Source organism: Chaetodon trifascialis, chromosome 3, assembly GCF_039877785.1.
Source record: "Chaetodon trifascialis isolate fChaTrf1 chromosome 3, fChaTrf1.hap1, whole genome shotgun sequence".
Taxonomy (NCBI): Eukaryota; Metazoa; Chordata; class Actinopteri; order Chaetodontiformes; family Chaetodontidae; genus Chaetodon; species Chaetodon trifascialis.
Genome location: NC_092058.1, coordinates 7,314,444 through 7,332,505, shown reverse-complemented (window position 1 = coordinate 7,332,505; position 18,062 = coordinate 7,314,444). Strand labels below are relative to the sequence as shown.

At 42.4% G+C, this 18,062-nt stretch overlaps 1 protein-coding gene across 1 annotated transcript in view; it reads left to right on the top strand.

Moving 5' to 3' along the window:
- The first annotated feature begins 358 nt into the window (after window positions 1-358).
- The window catches only part of rap1gapb (RAP1 GTPase activating protein b), a 96,523-nt gene continuing 78,819 nt past the window's right edge, over window positions 359-18,062 (top strand). Inside the window, exon 1 of the mRNA XM_070958609.1 lies at window positions 359-613. The gene's annotated coding sequence lies outside the window, so the exon portion shown is untranslated. The remainder of the gene's footprint in view (window positions 614-18,062) is intronic.

The window sequence follows — 18,062 nt, the reverse complement described above, 5'->3', positions numbered from 1 at the left end:
CAGTGAGAGAGCTGCTGTTTTTGGTTTCTCATCTCAGCGAGCCCTGCCACCCTCTCACTACATTATGAGCAGTGTGAAAACGAGCAGATGTCCTTAAAATCCCTCATAATTATTCCAAACAGCTTTTTTTTTTTTTTTTTGCTTGCCATGCATTCACGGCGGCAGCCAGTTTTATGCAAAGTGTGGAGGGCGGACGTGCATTTTTGCCCCCCAGCTGTTAAAAGCTGCACAGTAAGCTGCAGCACTATTTGGCGTGTGTGGATGGAGGAGTAGTAGGGCGCGCATTGGACGGCGGGGAATGGTCACATGACGGTGACAGCATGTTCGATTTAAAAGAAAGGAAAAGAGAGACTTGAGCATCAGATGCGGGCTGAGGATTTGGCTGAACATCACCTCTCCACTCTGCTGCCTCCAGCAGGCTGCTTCACAGGGTCAGCGGCTCAAATCCGCTTTCTTTTCTTTTTTTTTTTTTCATCTATGCGACAATAATAATTTCCTCCCTCCAGCTTCTGCACATTTTTAAACCACTGACCCGCCTTTTGTTGCGTCCATCACCATAACAGCAGTGAGGAAGCGCGTCCAGGCTGATCACCTCTCATAATTCTCCCAAAAGGTAAGAGAAGATAACTTTTTAAGGCAGCCGTTCACGCACAATTGTTATCGCTCCGGGAGTGTAATCTCGCGTTGTTCTGCGTGGTCCAAACCCAATTAACAACCGGATTCACACAGGAGTGTGAATTTGTCATTTTTTCTGGCAATCTCTTAAATAAAAACAATGCTTGCTCTGGCCGAGCACATGTCAAAAGAGGAGGCAGTTAGAAAAGAAAACTGCGCCAACGTAGTGTTAATATTTGATTTATTTTAAGGTTATATGATTACCTACAGTTACCCCAGCAGCCTAATTAAACGTTTGATGTGTAATTAATTCAGCCTTTGTCAGTAAATCCCCATTTTCCAATCAGCAATCCATAAATAACTTGCTAAATGTAGAAAAGTGCATTTAATTTGTACCATGCAGAAGCAATCCTGATTAAACTATCAATCACGTTTTCTCATTTTAATTTGCTGCTCAGCTCATTGCAGAGGAGCTTATAGGAGCAAATATTAAAGAGATCCCTCTTCTCTCACTTCCCTTTTTAATCGTCATTTTCCATTTGTGAGATATCACTATCGTATATCCACTTAAAGGGGAGGCCCTGCTGGTTGCGCAAATGAGCTTTTGTGTTGAAGTCCTCTTGCTTTGAGTCCTCTCTGTGGAAAATCTGTGCAGGGAAAACAGGCAGTTTTCCATCGCGCTGTTGTGCCTCTGAGCAAGGCATTCAACAGCTGGTGGACAGCTGTTGGAGTGCTGGGCAGCTCCTGTGTGAATGCACTTAAGTGCATGTGTTTTTCATGAAGGCGTCTGATTATTCATTGGAGACTATTGAGGAGAGACACACAAAATGATGTCAGGGAGAGATGTCAGCCGTGTCATCGCCAGACTTCACAGCGTTCAGCTGAGGCTGGAAATGAAGAAGAATGGCCAGTTGATTCAGAATTAATGTAACGGCTTCCATAGTCCATTTGGGGAGCATGTGTCTGCATCCTAATTACGGCCTCCACATTCAGAGGCGCAGCCCTTGTTGTGGGTGTCCTGGACGCCCGGCGGGCTGTGGGTACGTACCATAACCCCGCTGCGCGCCGGTCCATCACCTTTCCTGAATGTCAAAGCGACGCTCTTCTTCTCCTGAACCTTCAGGACAGCCTGGATCAAGGACAGCTGTCCTGCCAGGGTGTTCATGTGGCGCAGGAGGTGGACTGGGTCGTGCGTTAATCACAGCAGGGTTGGCAGTTCAATGTCTGTCCCACCTGTCTAAGTGTCCTTGGGCAAGACACTGAGCCCTAAGTTGCTCCTGATGCTTAGGCCAGCACCGTCATGGTAGCTCTGTGAGTGAATGGGTGAAAGAGAGTGCACAGTGCTATAATGCAGCCATTCATTAGAGGCTTTTTAATTACAGGTTCTGATCTATGGAGGTGTTTACTTTTTTATTTGCTGAAGAAGAGTTGGGTGAATAGGATATGTCATAGAGAACTGTCAGCACAACTTTGAGCTTCATCTGAAGAAAATCCAAAGATGCCTGGACTCGGTTTGTCAGCCAGATGACCTCGTAATACAAAAAAATATGAAGACATAACACAAAACAACGACAACAGCAGCAACACCTTGAGCGAATGGGAATAGCTGAGAGTCTATCATCTGTTCATGATAGAGGTTAATAGTTCCCTTTCCAATTCAAACCATCCTCCCACGAGCTCATCTTTTTGCCACATTCAGACATCTTTTAGTTATGGCAGCTCAGTGAAAATACCCTGTTCAGGATGCCTCTAAATGACACGTTTGAATGTTGAATTATATGTTCAGAACTGAAACTCATAGAGCAGAATTTCCCCTCCTGATGGGGGCATTAAAAAGACATTATATTATATATTAAACAGCAGAATATATATGATTTAAGAGCCTTGAAAGCACTGAGACCCAAATAGCTTGTTGCTTCATGCTTCGTGTTTGTAATCTGCTTTTCCTCATGAAAGAAAGCAACCCAGATGGTGAAGCTACCACCTGAAAATAACCACTAATGGTCAAGATGATGCCAGTAGTATATTGAACTGTGTTCTCACAAGCAGCGATGCAATCAGCAACAGATTTAGTGGGATATTTTGGAAACTATTGGGCAGTCAAAGTGAATTTCTTTTCCTCCATTTCACTGTGTGCTTTCTGTTTTGCCCAAACTGTAAAATCAATGTACTTGGCCTTTCAACCAAAGGATTATATAACATTAACAGAGCAACTCATTCATTTTCACTCTCATTCTGCGGCACTTAGTCGGTACACAAAACAAGCTGATGCACAAATTCAGAGCAAACACTTTTTCCGCTGTGAAGGCAAATGGATTCATTTATCAAACACAAACCTTTGTGCTTGAATGGGAGCTTAAATTTGCTCTGCTTTCTGCAGCCTCTCTTTTGTTCTCCCTGCTAATGTTGCAGCGGATGTGCTGTTGCCCCTCTATTGACATGCTTTAATTTAAGTGGCTCTGATAATGTGTTTCCAGGAATCTTAAAGCTTTCAGGCTCTCTTGCACAGGCATTAGTCTAGTTTAACTTTCACCCCATGGATGCTTCGTACACCTCTGCACATTTGGATTGTAAACAAGCTGAATGCAGCCTATTGAGTATCCCATGCAAATATCATTTGAAAGACACTTATACTTTCATTCTGTACAAAAAATGCCAGTAACACTTAGTGGCTGTAATAAATGATTTAAAATCATAAAAGGGCACTTAGCTTTACAAGACACTTATATAATTACGGCACTGCAGCTATAAAACACATTTACAAATATCCCACATTGTTATATATATGTGCTAATCTGTTGGACGAAAGGTTGCTCTGTTAGAGTATTTTGCCTCTGAAAGCAGCTGAAAACACTGCTGTCACTCTGCTCTGACATTTAAAAATAACACAGATTGGCAGGTTAAGGATGCAATTAATAAAGATCAAGATTTAAGACTCTCAGAGGCTATAGCTGATACACCACTGGCCTGATTTTGATGAATCGGTTAGGAAGGGTGCCTGTTGTTAATGACTAGCTGGAGAGATTCCTGCATTATTCATAAGAGACGCCAAGTTTTTTGTTGCCTTTTGTCTCTTATTTTCTATTCTTTGCGATGGCACAGGAAACCTGGAACAAGACATGCCAGAGTCTGTCTGGGAATTGTCGCGTTTAGCTTAATTACCCAATCAAACAGACGTTCCTGCTCTGCACTAATGGACATCCAAAAAGTGCTCACCTTCGATTTTCCTCTTTTTTTTTTTTTTTACCTTCCTTTTGTCTACAACAGATGTAACTGTGTATATATCGGCTCTTCTGAATGTATGTAAAAGTAGTGTGGGCTGATCTTAAGTCTGTCTCAGGATGCAGATTTCCAATTAAGGAGTGAAGCTTTAGGAGCACGCTGGGTCAGATTGTTTCTGCGTTTGCATAAATCTGGTATTTCTCATGGATGTTTGGTAATTTGATGAAGAGGCAGTGACTGTAGATTTATTCGTGCTGGGCATAAGAACAGAAACACTGTCCTCCTTATTATACACTGACACAAAAAGAGAACCCTCAGGGCAAAAACATATAGGCGGCATTAAACTGATAACTACGTTGGACTTTGCCTGTAAGATGTTGTAGATATCTCTGAACGTTTGTGTTTCTATGGCCAACAAGTGACTTAAATCCAATCACACACCCACATACTGTACTACACACACACACACACACACACACACACACACACACACACACACACACACACACACACACACACTCATGCGCCTTTCTGCACGTACACAAGCAGCATTTTTGAGTCTCAAGTTGACTCATCCAACACTGAATCAAGCAGACCCCACAGTTTACCTCATTCTGTCGCCTGACTTTGATTTTCACAAAGGATGAAAAGATGAAAGGGGAAATTTTTGGGGGGCGTGCAGCCTCGAAGCCAAAATGAGAGACGAGTGGAATTAACAGAAACTGTACAGCTGCGATTATAAAGTGTGAATGAGACATCTTGGTTTTCATGTCACGTCATGTTTGCATACGTGCGCCCCTCCCCCCCTCTCTCTGCGGGGGACAGAGACCATGAACCTGTGTTGGTTTTAGTCAATTCCTGGTCAGCTAAGGCTATCATCTGTGTTTGCCTTCGCCTGGAGATAAACAAAATAGTGTACAGTAGCAAAACAAGCCTCTGTTTACCTTACAGTAATGATTAATGAGCTCCTCCATTGATTCCCCTGAAAGAACTTCCTGCTGCAGGGCTAAGGGAGGATCGATGTCACTTTTGCCCAGCAGGAAACGCGTTGCTCCGCAGCACTCCGAAAGAAATGTGAGCAGGCCACTTTGTAGGTTTCCTGCCCAACGAAATGGCCTGTCTGCCTCAGAAAAAGCCATCCCGCTTCTGTGCAGGGACAAAAGCTACTGACACAGACTAAGAAATGTGTGAACATCACTGACAGTTTTGAACAAACATCCAGTGTAATGCATTTTTCAGAAAAGCACTGTTTGCTGCTCTGAAGATGTTGATGGATATTTTGCACCATCGTCAGGCGCCCTGCTCTCCGTAAATGTCCTTAGAAATACATTTTCTATCTCATTTTTCCAATTATATTTGCATAGTTTGTCTCTGCATTTGACAACTGTTGATGAGACAATTTGCAGTTAGATGTGTAGCTGGTTACAGTGTGTTTGTGTGTGTGTGTGATATTGATTTGTATCTCTTCGTTGTCTCCAATTCAGTTATTTTCAATTTTCCATAGTTGCCAGCGTACAGCATTCAGACCATTAATATTATTCTTTACACCTTTGCTTTTCCTGCTGCGACATGTCAAAATGTCTTCTGTGAAAAGGGCCATTTGAATTAAAGCATAGTGGTTTCCTCATCATACAGACAACAGATTTTAATTTGCACTGAGCATGACTTTGGCAATAAGCAATGAATAATTAAGTAAATATCAGTACTAGATAAATGGTCCATTCATATTTTGACAGCCATGAAACTAGCATTAGCTTAAAAATGCAATAAGCTAAGACTGTGCAAAAACATTAAGCTAATAGCTAATGCTAACGCTAACCCTACCTGCTAAGTTCTCTAAAATGCTCTTGGTTGTAAATATTTCTATTGCAAATTACTGAATCTGTTGTGACTAAGTCTGATTTTGATGCTCACTGGATGCAGCAGGGGCTGACAGTAGAGACAAGTTAAAACTGTCAAACTCGAGCGATCAAAGACTTGGTTAAAGATTAGTTTTTTAGGCAATGGTATGTTTTTGAAACGTTCACAGCGGTGAGGCAGAGCAGCAGCCGGGCACTGATCAGAATGCAGCAGTTTGATTTCGGTGGTCTAATGATGCATTGAGGCTTACAGGCTGGTGTGGGGGGGCAGGCAGGTAGACAGCATGGCCCAAACCCTCACGCGACATAAAACTAACCCTAACCTCATAGGAAAAACCATATCTGTGGTCGTGTCTCCCCTAAGAGGTGGCTTTGTCTGGGCTTGTATGTTCAGCAGTGCAGAATAATGATAGAAATATTATAGGAAGAGGCAGCAGTGTGTCTCTATGATCCTCCTACTCTTTCACAGTGCTACCTCTCACTTTGATCATGAGGGTGACTCTATGGAGTACATAAGCTACAGTATAGTATACAATGGAGTATTCATTGTATAAAGCTTAGATAACATTATTGATCCAAGATGAAACTGACAGACTGAGAGAAAAAGGCACAATTAAGATTCTGTCTGCTACTTCAGCACCACGGACAGCACCACAGATTCATCAATACACAGTTAGACCACTGATACTTCAGAGTCCTGGTCAGGGCCACAGATTCTAACTCACACAAAGCTCAGTCAGATAAAGGATCGATGAGTCAGGCAGACTAGACGAATGTATTCAACTAAACAAGCCCTCTGCCTCTGCACCCTCTCTGCTAAGAGAGGAAGGAGAGGAGAGGTGGCAGGTTAACAAAGGGGATGCATTTTGGTCATTTTTCCAACAAGGAGGATGGCATCAGCCCTCATACCCCATCGAATATCTCATCCTGGGTAACAGGCAGGTAGATAAGCATGCAGGTGGGAGGGTGCAGGGCCATCAATGTAAAAAGCACGATGCAAGAAACCATTAAAGCAACTGGGATGAACTGACAAAGTGGAAATGGGCTGGTTAAGTATATCTGCAGGGCTGACGAGGAGATGAGATGATGGTGAGGAGGTGGGTGACGAAGGCCAGGAAGCTGCAGAGCAGAACAGGTACGTCTTCTGGCGAGAATGCGTGATGCTTTTCTGCACCACGTCACACACCACCAGCTAGTGATCTTGAGCTAAGACGAAGCTGGCTTGGTATTCTCAGTGTGTTTCTATTTCAAACCTACTCCACATTCACACCTTCCAAAAATTATGACAGCGACAGTACCTTGGAAAATATTGCTCTGGGGCACCAACTGTGATGAATTTACCGTTTATCGTGTTTCTGGAGGCCGGTCTCAATGATTACTGTACAAAAACTTCAGAACTTTAATCACTGACTTTCATGAAACTGGGTACCATTTTACAGAGAAAATAACCTGGTGGAGCTCTACTTGCTAGAGTAACTGCTAACTGCTGCTAAATGTAGCTACTGTCAGCTAGTTAGCTCAGTTAGCCGTGCAGTTAGCTGACTCTGCCTGGACTACAGCTGAGAGTATTTGTGTTCACTCCGCCAGCACAGGAGCTTCTTGGACCACCAGGAGGAGGTTTTCAGCATCAGGCGAGGGAGATCCAGTGGGCAACGCTGGCAAGGAGCGCTGTGGCTGGCTGAGTCAGCTAATAGAGGCACTAGCTTCATGGCTAACTGAGCTAATAGCAGCTACATTTAATGGCAGTGAGGGATTACTTTTGCAAATGAAGCTGTCAGGAAACTCTGTAAATGAGGAAGAACAGCTGGAGGACATCAGAGGGAAAACCAGACAATATTTTATCCTTAAAATCCACATTAGAGTCCCGGTTGGAGCTGCTGTAAATCACCTGGATGTGACAGAAGTGGAAAAGTGAATTGGGTGCCAAACTGCAAAAAATATGGATTCTTGCATAATGTTGCTTTGAGGTAACCTCCTGAGTGGTGCAGGTGTGGAAAGTCTCTCTTTTTCTCTAGGGCATTTTCAGATCAGTTTGATATTTACATAAATGCAGCCAAGCGAAGTGAAGATGAGATTGGCAGAGTGCGAGCGGCTTTTGAAGTTGTCTGCCTTCAAACTGTTGCCCACTTGTTTCCACAATTACAGACACCTACACTTAATTGACCCTCATTAGGCGTCTGAGTGTGACTCCATCATATTAGCTGTGCAGCTCTGTCACTCTCCTAAAGACACAGGTTCAGTATCCTCACAAATCACTGAGGCTGCTTATCGCTAATGGCTTTGTTTATTTCCTATTTTTACACAGATACCTCTCTTATTCTATTCAGGGTTACAGTGAATTTATTTTCACTTAGGAAATGCATTAATGTAAAAGATTACTGTAAAGGTTAGCTCTTCCTTTCCTTATGTGATTTACCAAAATCTCTTGCACAAATTCACTACTCACTTCACTTTTTCATGTTTTGTTTTATCACTGCTTCTTTAATCCTTTTCCTTCATCTGTTCGCTTCTGCACTATATGAATAATGAAATAATGATATACAGTGCAGATGAATGAACAGATAGGATAAGAAAGAAAACAGGCGCTTAAAAATACAGACATTAAATAGCGATAGAATTGCTGTGTTGTAGTCTTCATATGGAAGAGTTTGTTGTACAGCGTCCTGTCCTGATGCCACGTTTTAAGACGCATTAGCGAAGCAAATAACAATAAATGATAAATAAATGCAACTTTCTACTTGAAAGACAAATATGAAAGAAGTTTTTCTTCTTTTAATCCATTTTTATTTCTTTGTGTTGAACTGTTCCTCGGTCTGTGAGGCACTGTAAGGCAGCTCATTGCATGCGTTTCATGGTGCTATAAACCTGAGAAATAGAAACACTCTGAGCCATTACAAAGAGGAAACTTACTTGGTATTCTGCAGTGCTACCAGAGATCCCATTTCATGTAACTGTTTTATTGCCAGATAGAAGCACTAGCCCAGTCCGATCAGTTCCCTCTTCCAATAATAGGAAGGCTGTTTTTGTCTGCATATGTAATGAAATGCCTACCAGCCAGCTTTGCACTCCCCCAAACGCATGTCTGAGATAAGCGTTTTTGGAAGGACACTATTTGTTTTTCCTTGGGCCACTGATTTGTTCTTTGATAGCTTTATCAGTGTGGGTCACACCAACATGGAATCCATTATCCTTCAGGTATCAGCACCCCGGCAAAGACAGAGCGCGTTATCAAAAATTCCTCTGCTTTCATTACATTCCTGTTTGCCAGGACAAGGCGTTATACAGCACATTATCACACCTTCACATTATTCCGAGTTCAACAAATCCCTCCATTTTCACATTCTCAGCTGCAAAATGGATATGAGGTTTCATCCTGAATCACAGGCAGCCGAGTCGTCTCCTCCTCCGTCCTCCCGAGGAGCGTCAGCCCAGATGCTCGGAGAGGAAGCCAGATTTCAATTTATGTGAGACATTTTGTGGAGAGCTTTGGAGGAGCGGTTTTCGAGCATCTGTGAAACATGAGCAGCAGCAATTCATTATCTTAATAGCTAAGACCTGGAACCATGAGTGAGAACAATGTTAATCTGCAGACAGTGAGCACAAGGTTCAGTCTGGGTCACAGACCACATGAAAGCCCTCACTTCCTCTCTGTTCTCAATGCTGTTGCAGGTTTGTTCATTGGTAGAGTAGAGGCCTGTATTTGAGACCTACGTAGGACCTACATTAAAAAATGTCATTATGTTTATTGATACCAGTTGTTGTAGCTGGACAGTTATGGGAATAATGACAATATGACGTCTATCATGTAACGCTGCTGTTGACAGCTCTGCTGTGCAGCTGCTTAAGCTAACACGAGCACTGGTCTCACAGACTGACAGGATGAGCTGCTTCACCGCTCTGAATCCTTCAGGGCCTCAATTCAGAGGTTTTAAGGTGATTTGCTTGAAACGATGACATGATGCGCTTAGAAGTGTGACTGGGAGATTTGACATGAGGTGAGCTGTTTGTACAAAAAGACCTGCCACTCCGTTGGCCTTAAATGAGCAGCATAAAGACACATTTTTTATTTTTTCACACATAAAAAGTCTAACAGTGTCATGGTGCCCTTCCACAAAGCTGTCCGTGACATCCAAAAGTTTCTTTTGTTTCACAGAATTAACAAACAAAACTTACCGGGAACCGGTGTTGGGTAAGGTCACTTTTAAAAGTAACTTGCTACATTACAGGATTACTGCCATTGAAAAGTAACTTGCATTAGCTACTGAGAAAATAACGCTGTGATTCCTTGTACATGTTGGTTATATTGTCCAGTACGTCTACCTTTAAATCCACTGACTCTAATCTGCAACTCTGCAAGCTAATAAGAGGAATAACAAACACAAAACCCCCTTTACGGCCCTTTATTAAAAATTATGTTTGATTACAAGTAAACATAACATCAAGAGGGTGCCAGGGGTCAATGCATACAGCCTGCAATTCAAGTGCAATGAAAAAGGTCTAATTATTCGAAGTACATGAAAGTACATAGAAGCTGAGGGTACCTGAGCGTTGTTGAGCTGTGCTTAGCTTGCAGGGGCTTCTTCAGATTTGGAGTAGAGCTCAGGGTAATATTTGAACAGCAGCGTCCTGCGGACTGGAAAACGAAGCTAGAATTGCAAAGCTAATGTGTTGCATAAAATCAATACTCACGTCCTTAAACTGTCACTTGCTACAGCTTGTGCAGACTGTTAATTATGTAAGTTGCAGTTAGATTTGCTCTTGCACTTTTTATAAAAACCTCTCAGCATCTCTTGGCACAGATATGTAGGATGATGTTAAGTCAATCTTATAAGTCAATTTCAGATCCTAGCTTTTCAAACACTGTTGGTGTTTTACTTATAAGGTAAACTTTCTTTACTATTTCTCCTTGAGACCTCAAACAAGAGTCTGTCTGACCTCTGTATTTCCATCCCGAGTTTGTCTTAAATGGTTTGTGTTCTTGGTTCGATTTAGATCCTATCTCTCTGCGAGCTGTTTGAGCAGAGAAATGTATTTCAGCCTTTGTCTGACAATACTCCATCTACTTGGACGGCGTCTTTCTTGTGCAACGTTATTTAAATGCACATTGATTTACCAGTTCTTGAGGTACACCAACTGCAGCTACTCAGTGCAAGAATAAATCCAGCCTTTATGAAGCTTGTCATATTCTTGTCACATGCTTGTCAGTTTTCATTGAGATTATGAGAGGTGTTCTTTCGTTATGGTGAAATCTATGGTAATTTTGGAGGCTGTAGGTTTGTTGTGCTGTTGGAATGTATTGGATTAAATTGGAGACAGTTTAGTGCCATTATAATTGCAGCGCTGCTGCAGTATACTCTGTTGAATACACAGTGTGGAGGTGTGTGGAAATGCTCTCTCTGTGTTGCAGCTTTTTGCCATTTACAGACTGAAAGATGTTCTCAGAATCTCAAATGATTTTTCTGTGAAGATAAAACTCATTGAGGTACAAAATTGCATGGCACAAAAGATTTGTGAGCTTCAAGAAAGAGTAGCCCCGGTTTGAACTCCAGGGTGTTATTGCATTGAAAAAACAGTTTAAAACACGCTGTTCTTCAGGAATAAGGGCCGCTGGAGGATAGAAAATGACAAAATATGACTCCTCATTTATCTCTCACACATGTTTATCACAATTTAGAATGTGAACAGTGATTGTTGAAGTTGGTTATGAAACATAGGCTCTCAGCGGGAGCCTTTAAATACCACAAACATTAGCAGCCTGAGGTTCTGAGCTGGGGCGGAGGATGACAAATTCCTTATCGTCTATATTTGTAAAAACTGTCAAATCGACATGCATGCTGTACCAAGGCAGTGCACATTAAACCAGTGGCTTGCAGGATCGGCGGGTATTGCTTCCGTGATAATCATTTTTAGCTGTGAGATGCAGATGGTAGTCTGCGCTTTGCAGCTTAACAACAACTACAGTACCTCTGCTCACACGATGCACTGCTGTATATCCAGCGTCTTAGACTACCAAAACTCAAAGACTTTGCATTTACTATCATAAATTACTAAAAAAAATAGGAAGTCCATACACTTAAGAAGCTGAAACCGGCAAAGTTTTGACATTTTTGCTTGAAAAATGACCGAAATGATTAAGCGATTACCAAAATACAATTAATTTTCTTCCAGTTGATTCATAAACTGACCATTGCAGCTCTAGTTTTTTACCATCTGCATTTGAAAAGTTGAAGTTTTTTGCCCCTGTTTATTGCCATGCTGTGAAGAGCTTGGTGTGCTTAAAGAGATGTCACTGTGTACCTTAAATTACACTAATTCATCACTGCTGAGGTGAGACGTTAAACCACCGGAGGTCAGCAAAATCAACATTTACAGCTGGTCTTAAGTTGCTCTTTAAATCTTCTCTAATGGATTGTTTGGCTGCTTGGGGGAAACATTAGTGCCTTATGCAGTATTTGCAGTGAACAGTTTAACTTCTTCTGGGGTCATTTTTGGTCTCCACCCACTCCTGAGGAAAATATCAGGCTCTTTAGCAGCTAAATGCTCCGCTGTGCTCACTGGCTAGCTGCTAGCTGTGTCTGTCTGCTGTTTGCTGCTGGGCGGGTAGTTTTTATCTGTCGCTGATGAGACTGATCCAAATCAGTGAAGTTATGAGCCGTTAACCATCACAATGAGCTGAAAGACTCTTAATCACCCAGCAGAGCTGACAAGAACCGCCACACTCTTGATTTATTACTAAATCGATCCACTCCTTCATGCTGAGAGCAGGACAGTGCTCATTGATTAGACAGGATCTCTTAAGTGAAATCCTTTGCAGCTTCTCTGGACGTTACCTGCCATGCAAATAAAGAGTAGTCCCTCGTCCTGTGTTTCTGTTGAAGGGGAGAAAGGGGAATTGATGAGTTTGCAACTGATGAAAGGTCAGGAGGCAGGGATGAGTTTGCTGATGAGAGTCATCATGTGCTCTGGGCCTGATGGGCTGCACTATCCCCTCCATTACTCATGCAGCATGAGGACTTTGTCACCTCTCTAATTAAGTAGTGTAATGACAACCACCTCTGACTCCACACACACATAAACACACACCAATAGGACGGCAAGAAGACACCAAGTCAGCAGTTTTTGCTGCTTTGGTGTTCCACATGATGTTTAATCTTTCTGATCAGTAACTTAAAATCAACAGAGAACAGCACTCACTAAAATCATTTCAGAGATTACAATCAATCAGCCAAAGCAACGTTTCTGCCTTTTGTTGCAGTTTTACAAACAACAGCTGCTGAGAAATGGGACATTTAAAAAAAGGCTGCAATCAGCAGCTCAAACGTGTTACGTGTGCCAAGAGGACGTGCTTTGAAACAACACGCACAGCGGCCCGCCCTCACCAGCGTGTTGGTCCTCTGTGCAAGCAGGTTGTTGCTTCCCATGTTTAGAAGTTAGGTGACGTAGTGCAAGAAAGTCTGCGTGTGGAGGAGGAGGGGTGGATGGAAGGGTCAAACAAACACAGGAGACCCGTGTTCATGTCCCATGTTAAGCTGGAAGTCAGTGTTGACTTGTTATAATGAACCTTTGAGTTTTGGTGCAAACTGTGACCATTTCACACCGTTAACCAGGTGACGATGAAGGTCCAGATGTGTCACTGTGACTTGTTGCCAGGGAAACAAGAAATCACTGAATTCTAATTGGCTGTAAATAACTAATGATATTTGGGGCATGGCTGTCTTTTGTCTGGAGAAAAAAACTCCTTATGGGCAACACAAAAGGCAGTTTTGAATTTATGTTTTTCTGCGTCTGAGTCCTTCAGTCAGATTTCTTTTTTTATGTCTAGGAAAGAAGCTGATAACAAGATGAGATGTGTCAGGATCCGTCTGATTCGGCTTAGCAGGTGACTGATTGGTCGATAAAACCCGACGTTCGCTGTGCGGTAATCAGAGCAGCACGTCAAGATGTCGGGGAAAAAGAGTTTTTAGTCAAAGTAGAAACAAACAACGCAATCAATCACAATCTGTGTGATAAAGAACTCACTGCTGCACTGCAGGTGAAACTCCAGGCTGCATCAAGCCGAGTTAGTTTAAAGTTTGTATTGACCAGCAGGACCTTGGCTTACAGATTTCCTTGGTGAAACCGTGTATGTTTCAAGAAACAAGTGCTGAGTTCCAGGTCGTAATGTAGTGATATGTCTTGTTCTGAGACACTGAGATTCTTGCATCCCCGGCACAAAGGCGAGGGACAGCTGCGCTCGGAACAAGTGACATTATATCACCGCTTTTTTTCTGTTGTAAGAAAAGACGTCAAGCCCGTGTGTGAGCCAGAATCACTTGAGACAGATATTTTTCACAGGGTGCGTCTGTCAGTGGAAGCCCTGCCAAAGCCACCGTAGTGCAGTGATTACTGGACAATATTGAAAAGAAGCCAGTGGTGTAAATCTGAGCCCTCTTTTTATGTAAACCTCAGCCTGTCAGATGTAATAAAACGTCTGGAGAGCGGATGCTACATCCAGGCCAGGGCCAGTGATGCAGCGTTATGACGTAAGGAGAGATAGAAATATGAGGTTGGGAGAGCCGGACCTCAGTGCATCGCTTACAAGGCTGCAGGAGACATGAGTCAGACTTCATGACGATGATGACATGCTTGCCTTCACCCTGCTGCTTCCGCAAAAACATCTCTAACTTCACAGTTTCTGTGCCGTTACTTTTCCTCTGCCACAGAAATGCAGATTTTGGATTGAATAGTAGGCAAGGCAGTGGAGAAGCATGTCTTAGCTTTTTTGTGAAAGCCATTCTGGTAAAAGCAAATCATCTAATGATCACAAGATTTCTGTTTTCAAAATACATAATGCATTTATGCAGGGTCACACGCAACTCGATCCACAGTCTCAACAGCCCAGTGGGGAGATCTGGTTTAACAAGACAGGCAGCGAGGTTGCTATCACAAATAGGATTGCAGGAAATCTTATTAGCAGTCGGTATACACAAGCCAACAGGGGTGTTCAGATTGTGATTTCTTTATCAGTGCACTGGCTGCTTGTGATGCTGCTCTTCACATACAGTGTATTTCTCTTGTGGAGTCCTCAGAGATCACAAAGTGCAAAAAGTAGCACTAGCTTTTTGGTTTCTGTGTCTTATGCTCAGTCACACATAGCTATTCAGGGAGCATGCCGTTGGCAAATGTCAGTGGGATAAGCAACATCTTCTCGCTGCTCCCCAGAGAGCAAAAAAGGCCAGGGAAATGCAATAATCCATTAATAAGGAGTTAGTGCTGTCTGCACAGCAGGTAGACCTCCACCTGTGCCTGCACAGAGCAGCATTTACATCAAGAAGGTGCCAGCTGAGGGACCTGAGTTATAGCAGGAGAATTTATTTTATATTTTTCCAGTCTCCTGATCGAAATTGTCACTGTTTGTTACACAGTGTGAGCCTTAAGGCGGCCGTTGGCCGTGATTGATTCCTCTGTGAGTTGTCATTCGACCAAAACATGACAATCACAAGTATATAGTGTTGTATCGGATTGACAGGAAATGCCCATTCAGTTCAGCATTTGGATTCTGATCAGCGAACAGCTTTAACTTTGTCCACATTTTTTCCTCTTGTGCTGTTGAATCCAAAATGCTTACACGGTTTGATGCGACGATCATCTGTTCAACACTGCAGAGAACAACAGTAGCCTCGTAATAAGAAGGCAACAGGACAGGAGAAGGGTCACACAGATCTGCCCCCGCCGGAGTGCAAAGCTAAGACTATCATGCACAGTTAATTTGCACGTTCATTACTTTTGTTTCTCCACGTTGGAAACTGCAGTAAGAAATTCAAATAAAAAGTGACAGCCCTTTGATGTGCTGTGCTTCTCAATTTACTTTCCACAAGCTCACCTTGAAAACATAGTTTGAGCTTCAGAGGTGTCTCACTTTCATACTTTGGAGCAATAGTCTCAGCAACTCAACAAATTTAACGACAGAATACCTTGTTTGTCCGCGACCTCTCAACCATTAAGCTTCTTTTTTTCAAAGTTTTTTTCTGATCTGATGACTTTCTTTTCTTTGTCTGTGCCCTCTGAAACAGTTACAAATCATTACCATGGTTAAGTCACAGAAACCACTTTTTTTTTCAAGGATTAGTTCGTTAAGCTTAGCAGAGCTTCGTCGTCATGTTTACAGTAACAAAGACACGGTTAAGATTAGGGATCGATGGTGGCCATGCTTTAAAAAGAAAAACAAAACTTGATGTTAAACTGGAGGTTTGATTACAAAATGATCAAGTGCCTGCTTGTGTTACTGGCCCTGCTGAACTGATTTTGGTTGCTAATTTGGTAATTAGAATGTTATCTTGAGCAATAGGGATAAAAAACAAACCTGGTATGCTCCTGTTTATTCACTACCTAAATAGAAAAGTCACTTTTCTTTCAATCATTGCTCCACAAAACATAACCCTCCGGTTCTGCATTCTTTGAACACATAATTGTGACGACTTTGATGACTTCAACATGTTCATCGTTTTCATGTTCTACCTCCCGGCTGCTCATTGTTTCTCCCCCTCATCCTGCAAATGTTTTCCCCGCCTACAGCCCTCAGACACGTCTGCCCTGCCAGCCACGACTTCGGCGTGTTTTTATTTCCATTATTGCTACATTGTGTCAGTCCTCCGGGGACGTTAGACGGTCCGTAGTATCAAAAATCCCTTAAAAACATTGTTAGATAGGCATTTTTATTCTAATTAAGCACTTCCCGCGTCTTAACTGCTGCATATATTCAGCAATCCAGTATTAATTGACACATTGCAGCTTGTTAGCTTTGTGTATCGTTTTCATTTTGTTCTCAGCGCTGTCAGAGCTCAGAGTCAAACAGACAGGTGTGCACGTACTATATGTTTGCAGTGGTGTTGAGGAGAAGTTGGGTTGTTTGGGATGCACTCCCGATCCCCATCCTACGCCATGCTTCGATCCGTGGAGATGTTTCTGTGTGAGAGGGATGAGAGCAGCTTTCTGAGGTGTTGTTGTGGAAGAAGAAGTTCACAGCTGGGTTTTTATTTGTGTCTTGTGTGTCATAACTTTATGAATAAGACACTTTATTGACCCTGCTGTCCAGTCACAGTCGGCTGGAGACTTATTTTCACAGGAAGTACAAGAGAAGCAACCGAGAGCAGTGTTTTGATTGTTGCAGCATTTGCCTCAATATGACACCGAATCTTGCAGTGAATGACACTAAAGATAATAAGAGAAAACTGAGAAACATCCCACATCCTGAGCGCCTGACAGGTGTAGCACAGACCGAGCAATGCTTCAGTCCTCGCACTGAGTAATTACTTGCTGCATCAGACGCTGTTTTGTATGAGTAAAAAGAGTTGAATGTCACTTTACTCTCAGATGCCTGAATCTCTTCAAAGCAGCTTCTCCCATGAGCTTGAATTTTAGTCTTAATTCATCCTCTTTCAATTGAGTTCCAATGTTCCCTCGTCTTTCTTTTAAAGCCATCAGTGTTAATGATAAAAAAAAGAAAAAGTACATGCACAAAGTGAGACATTTCATGAGAAGAAGTGCCAGGTTTAGATGCTGCAGAGGTATTGATCTCTGCACGTTTTTATGTCTCCCATGTTAGAGCCGAGGGTGAAATCCAATACGGCCAAGCTATTTTAACACCGTGTGGAGGTGAGCAAACGGGCTCTGCGCACCAGATGTATGCAGAGGTGTAGGAAGAGAAGCTAAATTGTTGTTTACACTGACCAGCCCTCCCTCAGCTGCAGCTGCATGGTGGGACTTCATATGGAGCTTAAACAAAATGTAAATACGATGAGACTTCTGAATTCTTTTATCAAGATCAAGGCTGCATCAGAATCTCACGTTGTCCATCATAATCGCAGTCATCCGGGTTCACACCATTATTACTCAATTTGTTTTCTGCTTTATGTTCAGACAATTCATATTTAAGTCATTTATGGTGCTCTTCCTCCACCTGTATCAGATTATCCCTTTTCTATCACCAAGACATTGTGATTACAGTTGTGGTCGGCTCAATTATGTTCCTTCGTTCTCCATTTTCTCCTCAGCGGAATAGGTAAATTAAGATAACTGGACTGGCTGATTAGCTCCACCTCCTGCCGTTAATTAGGATTAGTATGCACATCAGATATATTATTGATGGTAGCGATAATGATAATGGCTCTGCTGGCTGAAATCAGGCCTCGCACGTGAGGTGTTGGTCTATGAGGAAAATGCAGCACCAGTTAATAATTTAATGGAATATGAATTCATGTAAACCTTGACATGCATTATGGAAATGGGTTCAATCGTGGACAGGAAGTAAAACCTGATAAAATCTGTTCAAGTTTAGGTTATTTACTGCTATCATCACTCAAAAGGTCAAAAAAGTCAGATTTCGCT